At 32.5% G+C, this 11,559-nt stretch overlaps 1 pseudogene; it reads right to left on the bottom strand.

Annotated features, from left to right (window-relative positions):
* Nucleotides 1-1,898: 1,898 nt before the first annotated feature.
* LOC149535176 (GDSL esterase/lipase EXL3-like) lies at nt 1,899-6,701 on the bottom strand (annotated as a pseudogene).
* Nucleotides 6,702-11,559: the final 4,858 nt, after the last annotated feature.

The following is an 11,559-nucleotide window of genomic DNA, read 5'->3' as shown; positions in this document are numbered from 1 at the left end:
TTCATTTCATATGATCATCTAAAAATTGTGTCACTCTAAGCTCTCAACTATTGCCTCTTGATTGATCATCTCATAACTATTGAATGAGAGTTTTTGGATAAGCTATAGGCATCCATCAAAGCATAAAGGATTTTTTTAGACGGCGTAGATGAAGTAGTAGCATTTTCCTTGGGAGACATGCTTGGAAAATGGAAGCATAGATAAGTCATGTGAATTGTTTGATAGGATGCCTAAACGTAATGTGGTCGTCAAAAGCCATGGTTGCTAGATATGCAAAAAATAGATATATTGAGAGAATATATTTGTTTAAGTTGCAAATACCTTGGTAGACATGCATGCAAAATGTGGAATCATAGGTAAGGCATTTGAACTATTTTATTGACTGCCTCCATGAAATGTTGTCTAATGGCAAGCCAATATTGCAGGATATGCATATTGTCCTAGTAAGAATCATTATATAAAGAATAACCTAAGGCCTAATCAAAGAGATGCAAATATCAAAGTACATAAAGGAACTAACAATGGAACCATGAATAATTGTGATATATATCAAAAAACATCATAAGCTTGAAAAAATTAGACATGCTACAAGAACCTTTGAGTACCCAAGGCATAAATCACTTATAAGTAGACCATTGAATTCTTTCTTGAAAGTGTAAAAGCCAAGGTAGGTATAAAGTTATACTGCATTACTTAGATCAAAATTCACAAAACATAGGTACCAGGTTAAAAAAATTAAAGGTTCAAAACCACTAGGTTTGATCAATTCAATGTTCAAAAACCATAATTACCTGGTCCAAAAAAATGATTTGTTTAGGAGATCCATAAAAATTGGAAATTCAAAACCCAAGAAAGAATTCACTAAAATTTGTATAGGAATTGAAAAGCCAAGGATGAATTGGACAAATTGACCTGGTACAAAAAATCTAGATCAAGTTGAATTTTATTTAAAACTAACCAGATCTAGTAACTACGTAAGAAATTCCACCATCTGACACTTTAGCATGAAAAGTCAATCAAAATCAAAGACAACACAAATACAACACATTTTGCACAAGGACATATACCATAATTCAATTACCTATTAAACATGCATTTCAACCTAAAGAAAGTGGGGATAACAAAATAGAGCAATCATGCAAAAGATTGGAAGCCTATCATGCAACTGCCTATAGAATTTCCAATTTCATTGCCATAAAAATTAGATGCCTACAACCAAAGAATATCTTCCTTCACATCCCATAATATGATTTAATTTCCCATCCCATAGGCTTTGACTCAATCCTTGATTAAACAACCACCATAACACATTAATACAAACTTTAGTAAAATGTTCAAAAATAATTTCCCACAGCTTTCTACAACTATTAGTATTTCCTACCTATCAAACAAAAGCCAGCAAAAATACATGATTACTTGAGTTAATAAGCCAGTTTGAGATAGTGGACCTCCAACTAAAGTCTAGCTTGCTATATTTTCAAGACCAACAAAGTTGAAACCAAATCCCATACCTCCAATTGGTTGGCGTGAACCTTGATGTGGTAAATGCCCCCCAATGGGACCACAACACTTCCACGTCCTGCACCAAATCATCTGTTACACTTCAATCTTGCATTCTTCTCTCCTGATGATGGATCTTGTAGTGTGATCCAAAACATTGATCCTAAAAATACCATACACAATCAAATTGAAAAACAAAAAAATTACTTTTCAAATAGATTAATGTTGATGTAGCTACAAGATTATGCTTACCACAAATTCATTTGATCAAAAACATTGATGTTAAACCACACATTCATTTGATCCAAAACATTGATGCTAAACTAAAAATTCATTTGATCCAAAATGATGATGCTAAAAATATTTACACAATTGAATTTAAAAGTCAAATTACAGTGTCATTCGAACTTACCATATCTAAATGGATAAGCAACAACATCCACTACAATGTCATAGATGTCTAAGTAAACAATAGTTGATCCTGGTAGTGAGCTCTCCAAGTTGGAGAGAGTGGGTGTCCAGTTTCTATTGAAGTAGGGGGATGCATCATTTATTCTTACATTGCATGGCCTCCCTACAACAACAAGAAATGTTCTTTTTGAAGGTGAACATCCCAAGATGGAAAACCCTACTACTATGAACTTTTTGGCTCCAGCATTGTACAGATCCTAGCATGGTTACTGTTAACATTTCCTATATTGAAGAAATAACTAACACCCCAATCAACATTCCCTGTAGCCAAGTAGTAAAGCACATTGGTTACAATACTCAAAGCACACTCTACCACAACAAAAACTATTATTCGAGATGTATATTCCCTAAAATATTGCACTTTCTACCACAATGCTATCACATTCTGCACAACCCCCACAAAATATAAAAGCTCTTAGCCCAAACAAAAAATTACTCACATTACATGCATTGGTAATGTAACCATTTTAATTCTTAAATGGACATGCTTTAAAAAGACTTATTTATGCCTACTCTAATTTCTACAGTAAAATTATCATAGCCAGAGCTAGCTGAAGTGAAGCTTACTCCTGTAAGCAAATCATTCGAGGTGAGACTATCATCCAGATATGTTGGAACTGCTTCTTTGATGCTCAATGCAAATGTTGTAGAAAAAGCTCCACATGATCAATACTACAAGGGAAGCAAATATATCATTTCAAGTAGGAATAAAAACTTGTTTAATGACATGAAAAATGAAAATATTTTAGCCACTATAGCTAGTTTTTGAATTTAAATACAAGGATTAGATTTTTAAAATAGACCATCTAAAAAAAACTAAAGGTGGTGGTTTTGCTATGGATCTGAACACTGGATATTGACATCTGTACTAGTGACAAGTTAAATCATTTCAAGTAGACTATTTTCTCTTATATGACATCATTTTCTTTCCATTAGTTCTCTTTTATACCATCCACAAAAAAATATAATAACAAAACTCAAATGTGACTATTCGAACCAATTAACAACAAAGTAATTATAGTAATAACAAGCCAAGCTTTAACTGATACTTGGTTTATGATAAACCACTAAAACTAAAAAAAATAACCATATGCAATTATTGCTTCATATCTGAAAAAAATCACAAGTTGCAAAATAGAGATAGTTCTGAACACAAAAGGCATAATTATCATCAAAGCAAAACTTCCAGACTTAAGAACAATAATCTCAAAATTGACTTTTCAAATTAAAATAAGTGATAAGGGCACCATCAATATGACAAGCCAATCCTCAATTGGGAAGTGGTTTTATAATAAATAATTGGAAATATAAAAGCCTTACTATTTTCAATAATTATCTTATATTAGGCCAAAACTAGAAAATGTTGAAAAGAAAAATTGTTTGAACTCTAAAATTTGAAGGTGTATTTATTATTGAAGTAATATGTTAAAAATTAAGACACATAAATCATTGATAAGTAGGAGAAATTTTCCACATCAAGTCAAATTTTGATATTGCTATCAAGATTCAATAGTGTAGTTTTTGAGTCAAACACATTGAACCATGACTCATGCATAGTAGTTCATACAAACTCATTTCTCATGAGAATGAATGGAACACTTAGCACTCATTGCATCTAGGTAGTGCTCACAAAGGTGAAGCACCATGACTTCCTCAAAGGCTCACCCATTCCAGTACTACTCTAGCTCAAGTAGGCTTAACTATGGAGTTTCCTCCATGGTTTAAACCACTCTACTTGCAATCCCATTTGCAAAACCTACAAAAAGTGTTGTGCCTTATGAACCATTCATCAGAAAGGCCCTTGAGCTCATCAATAGATAAGCCTAAGATAGTTTCCATAGCAAGTCAAATTGTGATATTGCTATTAGGATTCAACTGTACATTTTTTGAGTCAAACTCATTGACCCATGAATATATAATATATGACCCAAGAAAGAGGGTGAAATTTTAAATGTAATGGGTTATACATCCTTTCCTCTTACTACCGGCCCTATCTAGCACTTGCTCCAGAGTATGAAGCTAGGGAACTTGCATATAACTTGGAAGAGATTAAGGTTTTAGAAATCAAATATGGCTATGCATGTTCAATTATAAAAAGTTCATTTCCTAAAATTCATTTCATAACACAATTGCACATGCAAGTATGTTTCTTAGGAATCTTTTCTATTCCAAACAATAGAGTCAGGGGTTTTGATGCTCAAATGGAATTGAGATTGTTTTTGCTGACATCTGAATAACAAGACCTAGAAATATTGATTTCAAAATACTATTCGATATTCATGTCACACATAGATTCCTAAAACTAGAGTAGGTGTTAGAGAAAAACTATTTTTATGTTATTACAATTGGATTATCTTCTTGTAAAACAAATTCGGGGAACACATATTGGAAAATATTTGATTTTCCTATTAATTGTGTCAAATTGTGTTAAGTTTGGGTTAACTTTTGATGAAGGATATTTCAAAGAAAACCAAAACCACTAAGATGGTGCATTATTTATAGACTTATAAAATAACATGCATGGTAAATAACCCTATTGTCAACCAAAATGACATTGCAGTAGCTATGTTTTTCTAACTGTAGTGACCAATTTATCTTGGTGAGCTTCCTAACAATTTGCAAGCAACTAGTTGCTTGTAATATTATGATAGATATTGGTATTCATTCAATTTCAATATGATATAGTATAATTCCTACCTACGTACAATACACATCATGATTCATAAAGAGTAGAGGGCCTAAGACAATTGGCATTACATCCAACTTAGGCTTGCATTTTCCTTCTTTCTTTATAGCAAGGGCACTATGCAAATACATAGTCAGTGAACATCCTGATAAACCATATTTGCAAGGACTTAAATGACACTAATTTGCATTCATTTCATTGATTAGGAAATTGAAAAAATAAAAATAAATTACATCAAATGAATATACCATGTTACCTTAGTTGGATCAATAATTTCTACAGCCATCAAATCTTCATAACCACCTGTAGTAGCATTGTATCCATAATTGGGATTATCATTGGAAAGGACTTGTAAAAAGATAAGGATAGGGCTATCATTTTACTACCATGAAGACTAGAAAGAGCTATTCACATCTAGTATGACATCCAGTGAAATTGAATAAGATTGTACACCTAGGCACAATATCAATTTACTTAAATTCAATAAGCTTCATAAGGACTAGAAAGAGCTATCTGCATTTAGGCTAACGTCCAATGAAATTGAACATGACATACCTAGGAAAAAGAGCTTAAATCAATGAGATTCTATTGAATAGCTGTGAAAGAATTGAGTTTAAATATACTTGATTCTATTCAATAATTTCTCAGGAGTTGTAATAACCTTTTCAACCACAACACTTCCATTTACTCCTGCATTCTTTGCAATTAGTTCCACCGGGCAGCTCAAAGCTTGTTTAACAATACTTTCACCAATTAGTAGACATTAAAGGACCAACAAATTTTAGAGCTAGATGTTAAAAATACATTGCAGAGCTAAGTCTTATATGACAAAGCATTATCTACATATCCATTAAGGATTATAAAGCCACTTCCATGCCAACCATACTTGCTCATGGAGCAAACACAAAATTAAGCTACCTTATGTTCCTCATTTTCAACCTTTGTAGCAAGCCTCAAAAGAGCACACCCTCCACCAACAATAATGTCCTCTTCAACAATTGCTTGTTTATAGAAATTAATTAGTAAATTGCTCCAATACAATTAATATAACTTCAATTAATTTTTTATTCTACTAGGGAGGATCAAAGGATAGTAAACAAAAGAATTAGTCCTCTTTACCCCATTGGAGAATAGTAGACAAAATAATTTGTTATTCCATACACAAATGGCTTAATAGTTAATTTTTGCTAGCATAGGAATTGGCATGGGAGTTTTACGCATTCGTATCAAATGACAAAGTTATTTACAGAGAAGACTACCATACCTTTGTAGCATTCAAAGCATCCTCCACTTGTAACTTCTTTTCCTTCAACTTTGTCTTTGTTTGTGCTCCTACTTGTCAATCATACTTCTTATCATCCATCTCCTAACTTGGCTCATGCTTATTTATTATCATAATGATATAGGCACAACAAAGCCTATCTTAATGAATGATATACATTAAATTTTTTTTATCTATTACTCAGAGAAGTATTTAACAATGAAACACAGAAGACTAGACACATTTCAATAACTTCACCTGTATAACTGCAACTCCCCCAGATAGTTTAGCAATCCTTTCATTCAATTTTTCTTTCTCATAATCTTGTTTAGAAACCTAGAAATAAAGAAAATATTCAATTGTCAAATACATTCTACAAGCTAGGTTGACAATAGCACAATTCTCTAATGAGTTATTCTTTGCCAATATATTGATATGCTCAAAAAGAGATAGAGTGTTAACCATGATGAGATACTAGGTGCAGAAAAAGGAGAAATAACATAAAGAATACAACTAAAGTGCTCTAATTACAAAGCATAAGACTGATAGTCCATGTTAAGGCCCAAAGAACACACACACACAAATAAGAAGGCATACCTCAATCATGCTCCTAATTTGATTAACTCTTCTCTCAATAGCCTCCTGAGTCATTCCATCACTAACTATTGTTGTTGAATCTTTTGTCAGCACTATCTTGGTAGCAGTTCCCAGAACCTTATTCCCAACAGTGTCAAGGGCTAGCCCCACTTCATCACTAATAATAGTGCCTGCATTAGAATACATGGTTTAGATGTTTATAGTTGTCTATATTACCAAATGAACTCTAAAATGACATAATTCTAAGCTGACAACTTACTTTTTGCATTCAATTTAAACTCATGATCAAAATATTAAAAAGGCTACTTCATTATGGCCTATGAAAAATTGACCAACTAGTCCTCTGCTATTGCTTTAAAATATAGCAACTAAAATATATATTGCATCAAACTAAAATATAGTTCATATTTGTAGTTAAAATGCATTTGAAAATACTAACATTATCGAGCAGAATATTTGATGTCTTAAAATCATGATAGATAACTAGTTTCTCAGCACAATGAAGAAAAGCTAATCCTTTCACAGCCCCAAGTAATATCTTCATTCTTGTTGACCAAGAAAGTGGAACATACATCTCTATAAGAATCACCAAATAGACAACTGAAAAGAAACATATAACATCAACAAATTCCCCAAAAACTAGGTTATATATTGAGACTCAGTTCACAAAAGTAAAAGGAAATTATACATACAAGTGCAATCAAATTCTTGATTTGTTCAAAAACTATTTTCATTTTCATTATATAGGATATAATTACGAATATCAACCAACTTAGCAAAATGGATACTACAATAAAAATGGTTTTCCAAGGGTCATAGTGGCTCCTATTTGCTCTTACCAAGTGAATAGGCTCATAATGATGAGAGCTATGTCAAATGACCCCATGTGAGTCCAAGTTAAAACTAGTGGCACCTGCTTTCAAATGCCACCAGTCAACAATGAGATCGAATCAAGTTCACCTAGCTTTATAAAATGATAATATAAGCTAGTAGATGATATCAAATAGGCATGATATCCAAAATAACACCATCTAAAAGTTTAAAACCATTGCGAGGTATGAAAACCATTATTTCAAACAACTATGACATCTATATTAGCAAAATTAAATGCATCATTGCATACCCTTTGATAACTCTAGCAAAAAAATTTCTCAATCACTAAATAATATTTGAAAGTGATAATTAAATATCAAAAAATAAGTCTTATAAAGAAAGGCTATCCAAAAGCTTCAAGAAAAGAGGATAATAACTCAGAAGAAAATTTATCCTAGAGGAGTGAAAAAATAAAATGATCTAAATGCAGGCGGCTCCTCAATGACCCAACAATAGGAATTGACCAAAAATTCCACTAGAGATAATTAAAGATATTAATTAGAATTTTAAACAAATATAGTTACTCACCAAGTACTCCAGGTCCTCCATGGTCAGAGTAATAGATGAAAATGTGGTCATTGGGGCCACTATCCACCACTTTACCAAGAAGTAGATCTTTCATGCACTCCAATGTCCACTCTCTAACAAGGGTCCTAAAGAACTCGACAAGGGCTTGAAAAGTTTTGGAATTAGTAAGGGAATTGATAGTTTCTATTCAATTTCAAGAGCATAGGATGTTTCATAGACCTGTGGCTCAATAGCATGAGTGTTGACAATGACACAATTGATATCAGGAAAATCTGTATAGTGTTGTAACCAAACTTACAATATTAGTGATGCATAAATATTTCCTAAGAAACCATTCAACATAAGGAAAAATGGAGTAAACCTAAAAAAGATTTCCACAAAAATTCATATAGACAATATTTCATACAAAATATTCAATCTATATTAAAGATCAAGTGTACTCCCAATGAATCACCTACCTGAAGTGCACACATATATAAACCAACTTTCTCACACAATTGTGCTATACAAGGATGGTCATAGTGATCAAAAATTCCATTTGACAAGATAACATCAGTAACATTAGAGAAAGTGACCATATTTGAATCAAAGGTTAAGTGGTGGAGTTCTTGTATTTTTATTTAATAAAAAATAAGGTATATAGGACTAGGAATGACAAAACTAGTCTTTGTTTGAAGCCTTGAAACCATTTTGCCTATTTTACCATATTTGGCCTAATTGAGGGCTACTGTCCCTAAAGCCTTAATTTGACCTAAGTTTTCTAAGAGCCCTAGAAAGGGGGTAAGACCTTATAGAAGTGGATTGCACTTAGAGACATAGAGGTCAGCATTGGGTAAAGGCTGGTAACCTTGCTTGGCATCTTGTAGTGGGTTGGGTGCTACTAGGCACTTAAGAAAATTTTGGTGGATTAAGGCTATAGATTCTACATCAGTTGAGGTGAGATATGAGCACATATTTTGGGCAGCTTACAAGTTACACTACCTCAACTTGGTGATGCAAGTAATTGGCATCCAAATAAAGTGGGTGAAAGAAATAGTGTGCATTATTCAAGTACATCATTCTTTTCTTTGGAGGGTTATGATTTTAGGATAAGCAAATGATGAATTGATCAAGCTTTAGAACCTTCCAAATAAAAGTGGCAGAAAAGATGACTTATTGGGATGAGAAGATGAGAGGTAGACGAATTTGGGTTTTGCAATTCCGTGGTATGTTAGTTTGAGCTTCACTTGGTTTCAAGAATACTATAATATTCTCTACTTAACAAGGCCAACCATGTAAAGGTGGAAACTCATTTGGCCTCACCCCCCTCCTCCTAACATCAATCTAAATTCCCCATTAACATCTAATTACATACTTCATTCATTTCATTCATCCATTTATGAACTATAACATTCAATCAATACAATCACATAACATTTATTAATATGATATAAAATTCATTAATATGCAATAGTAATCAAGAACTTATATTATTTTATCAGAAGATTTCACAAAAAAATTTCCCTATTCAACTATAGGCACCGGGGGAAAAAGAACAGGGCAAAGAAAACCCCCAGTATAGCTTGAGACCAGAGTCCTGTATACATTACAGATGCCCTTTATAAGGGTCTTTAAGAAGGCATACCTCAAAAAAAAAAAGTTGGATCAAAATCTGTCTCAACCAAATTCCCTTCCCAACATATTGGGGATTACAAATAACAGCAGGTGAGAGGGGTACAAATATTAATGTTGGAGAAAATTGGAGTGACAAAATTTTGAGGAGATCTCTAGTCTGGTTAAAGAAATGGTGGATATTGGAGGTAAATGTTGCAATCCTTGAATAACCTGCAATAAAAAAACAATATTCTATGGCAATGAAAAGAAGGGGGGTAAGGGGTTAATAGGTCTTACCCCCCTAAAATAAATATCTGACAAGTCACTTGTTCTCAAAATAGGAATCCGTAAAACTATTTAGCACCTTACACTTCTAGCTTTGGTCACAAATAGAAATATACATATACAGAGGAGAGCATATGAATGATTCAGATCTGCATATGTATACATATACATGTATATATACTTATAGGAGATAGTTTATATATATATATATATATATATATATATATATATATATATATATATATATATATATATATATATATATATATATATATATATATATATAGAGAGAGAGAGAGAGAGAGAGAGAGAGAGAGAGAGAGAGAGAGAGAATTTTAGAGGAAAAACAACAATTTATGCTAAGGAGAATAACAATAAACTGCATCCTTCTACTCTTGGCATAGATCATACTCATGATTATGAAGGCCAATAGGCACATGATGACTATCTTTGACATAAAGGCTAATAGGCACATCATGACTATCTTTGACATTCTCCTATGGCTCTTGTGGTTCTAATCTTATAACATGAGGTTTCCTCTTATATTTTCGAGCATAAGGATGATGTGCCCCTATAATAAGGAATAAATGGATTTAATTCTAAACATTTTTTTTAATGTTATAAGTATTTCATTCATCTAGAGAACATAACAAGGATTTTTCTTTACTTGATAGTGCCACATCATCTACCACATTTTGTTCAATCGCAACCTCAACATGCTTAACACTAACATCACACTCGACTCCATTACCATGATGTTCTCCATACTAAAAAATTATCACATAAAGGTTACACCAATTGCAATTTAAGATGCCAAATTTTATTAATAATTACATAATTAATTTTCAAAAAAAATTGAATATGTACCTCTATCACTATGATGCACATCAGGGCCTTAGTCATGTGTAGGATATGTGCCTTCATAATCATGAGTAGGATCTGTGCCGAGAGATTTACATATTGGGCATGCCTTGAACAAGATACTAAAAGATTTTATCAACATATATATGCTGCTTGAAGGGTATAAGGTGCACTATGTGTCTAGTTGGGATTGCCATGGGCTGCCTATTGGGCTCAAAGTTCTACAGTCCATAGACCAAGAGGAAAAGAAAGAGATCACACCATTGAAACTAAGAAAGAAAGTTTCTCAATTTTCCAAGAAAACTGTGTGTTTATATATGTTTAAACACATATATAGCATGTGTGTTTATATTCAAGAAAATGCAATTGGTAGGTATAAAGCTAAATCACACAACCTTTGCCAACATTATTGATGCTTGTGCCAAAACAAGAGCTTTGGAATAAGCTATGGACATGCATTAAAGCATGAAGAATTTTTGTCAGATGTTGTACTCACAATTGCCATGGTAGAGATGTTTGAAAAATGGAAGCATAGACAAGACATGTGAATTTTTTGATAATATTTATTAATAAAATTGTATTTATTTATTTATAAAACTATATGCTGAATGAGGAAGGAAAACAACAAGAAGCAAATGACCTCTTGAACCAAAAAGTAGAAATAGTGTTTCAATTCAATTATTTCGCACATATTAATCTTATTGATTATTATTATTATGCAATTATGGATAATGCCTGGAAGCTTTGTAACAAGATGTTGAATGATGGGATATCTCTTGACATGTTTACTTAAATGCGCTTAACCAAGAATTGTGTTAAACAAGGGATAGTATGAAGAAAACTAGAGCCTAATTAAATAATGGTAAAAGGCTCCCCACTCAATAGAAGAATTGGTGTTGTCTCT

The sequence above is a fragment of the Cupressus sempervirens genome, chromosome 10 (genome assembly GCF_028749045.1).
Source record: "Cupressus sempervirens isolate cs-2001-9-10 chromosome 10, ASM2874904v1, whole genome shotgun sequence".
NCBI lineage: Eukaryota > Viridiplantae > Streptophyta > Pinopsida > Cupressales > Cupressaceae > Cupressus > Cupressus sempervirens.
Note: the sequence above shows the minus strand (reverse complement) of the source record. Positions and strands in the feature narration are given on the sequence as shown.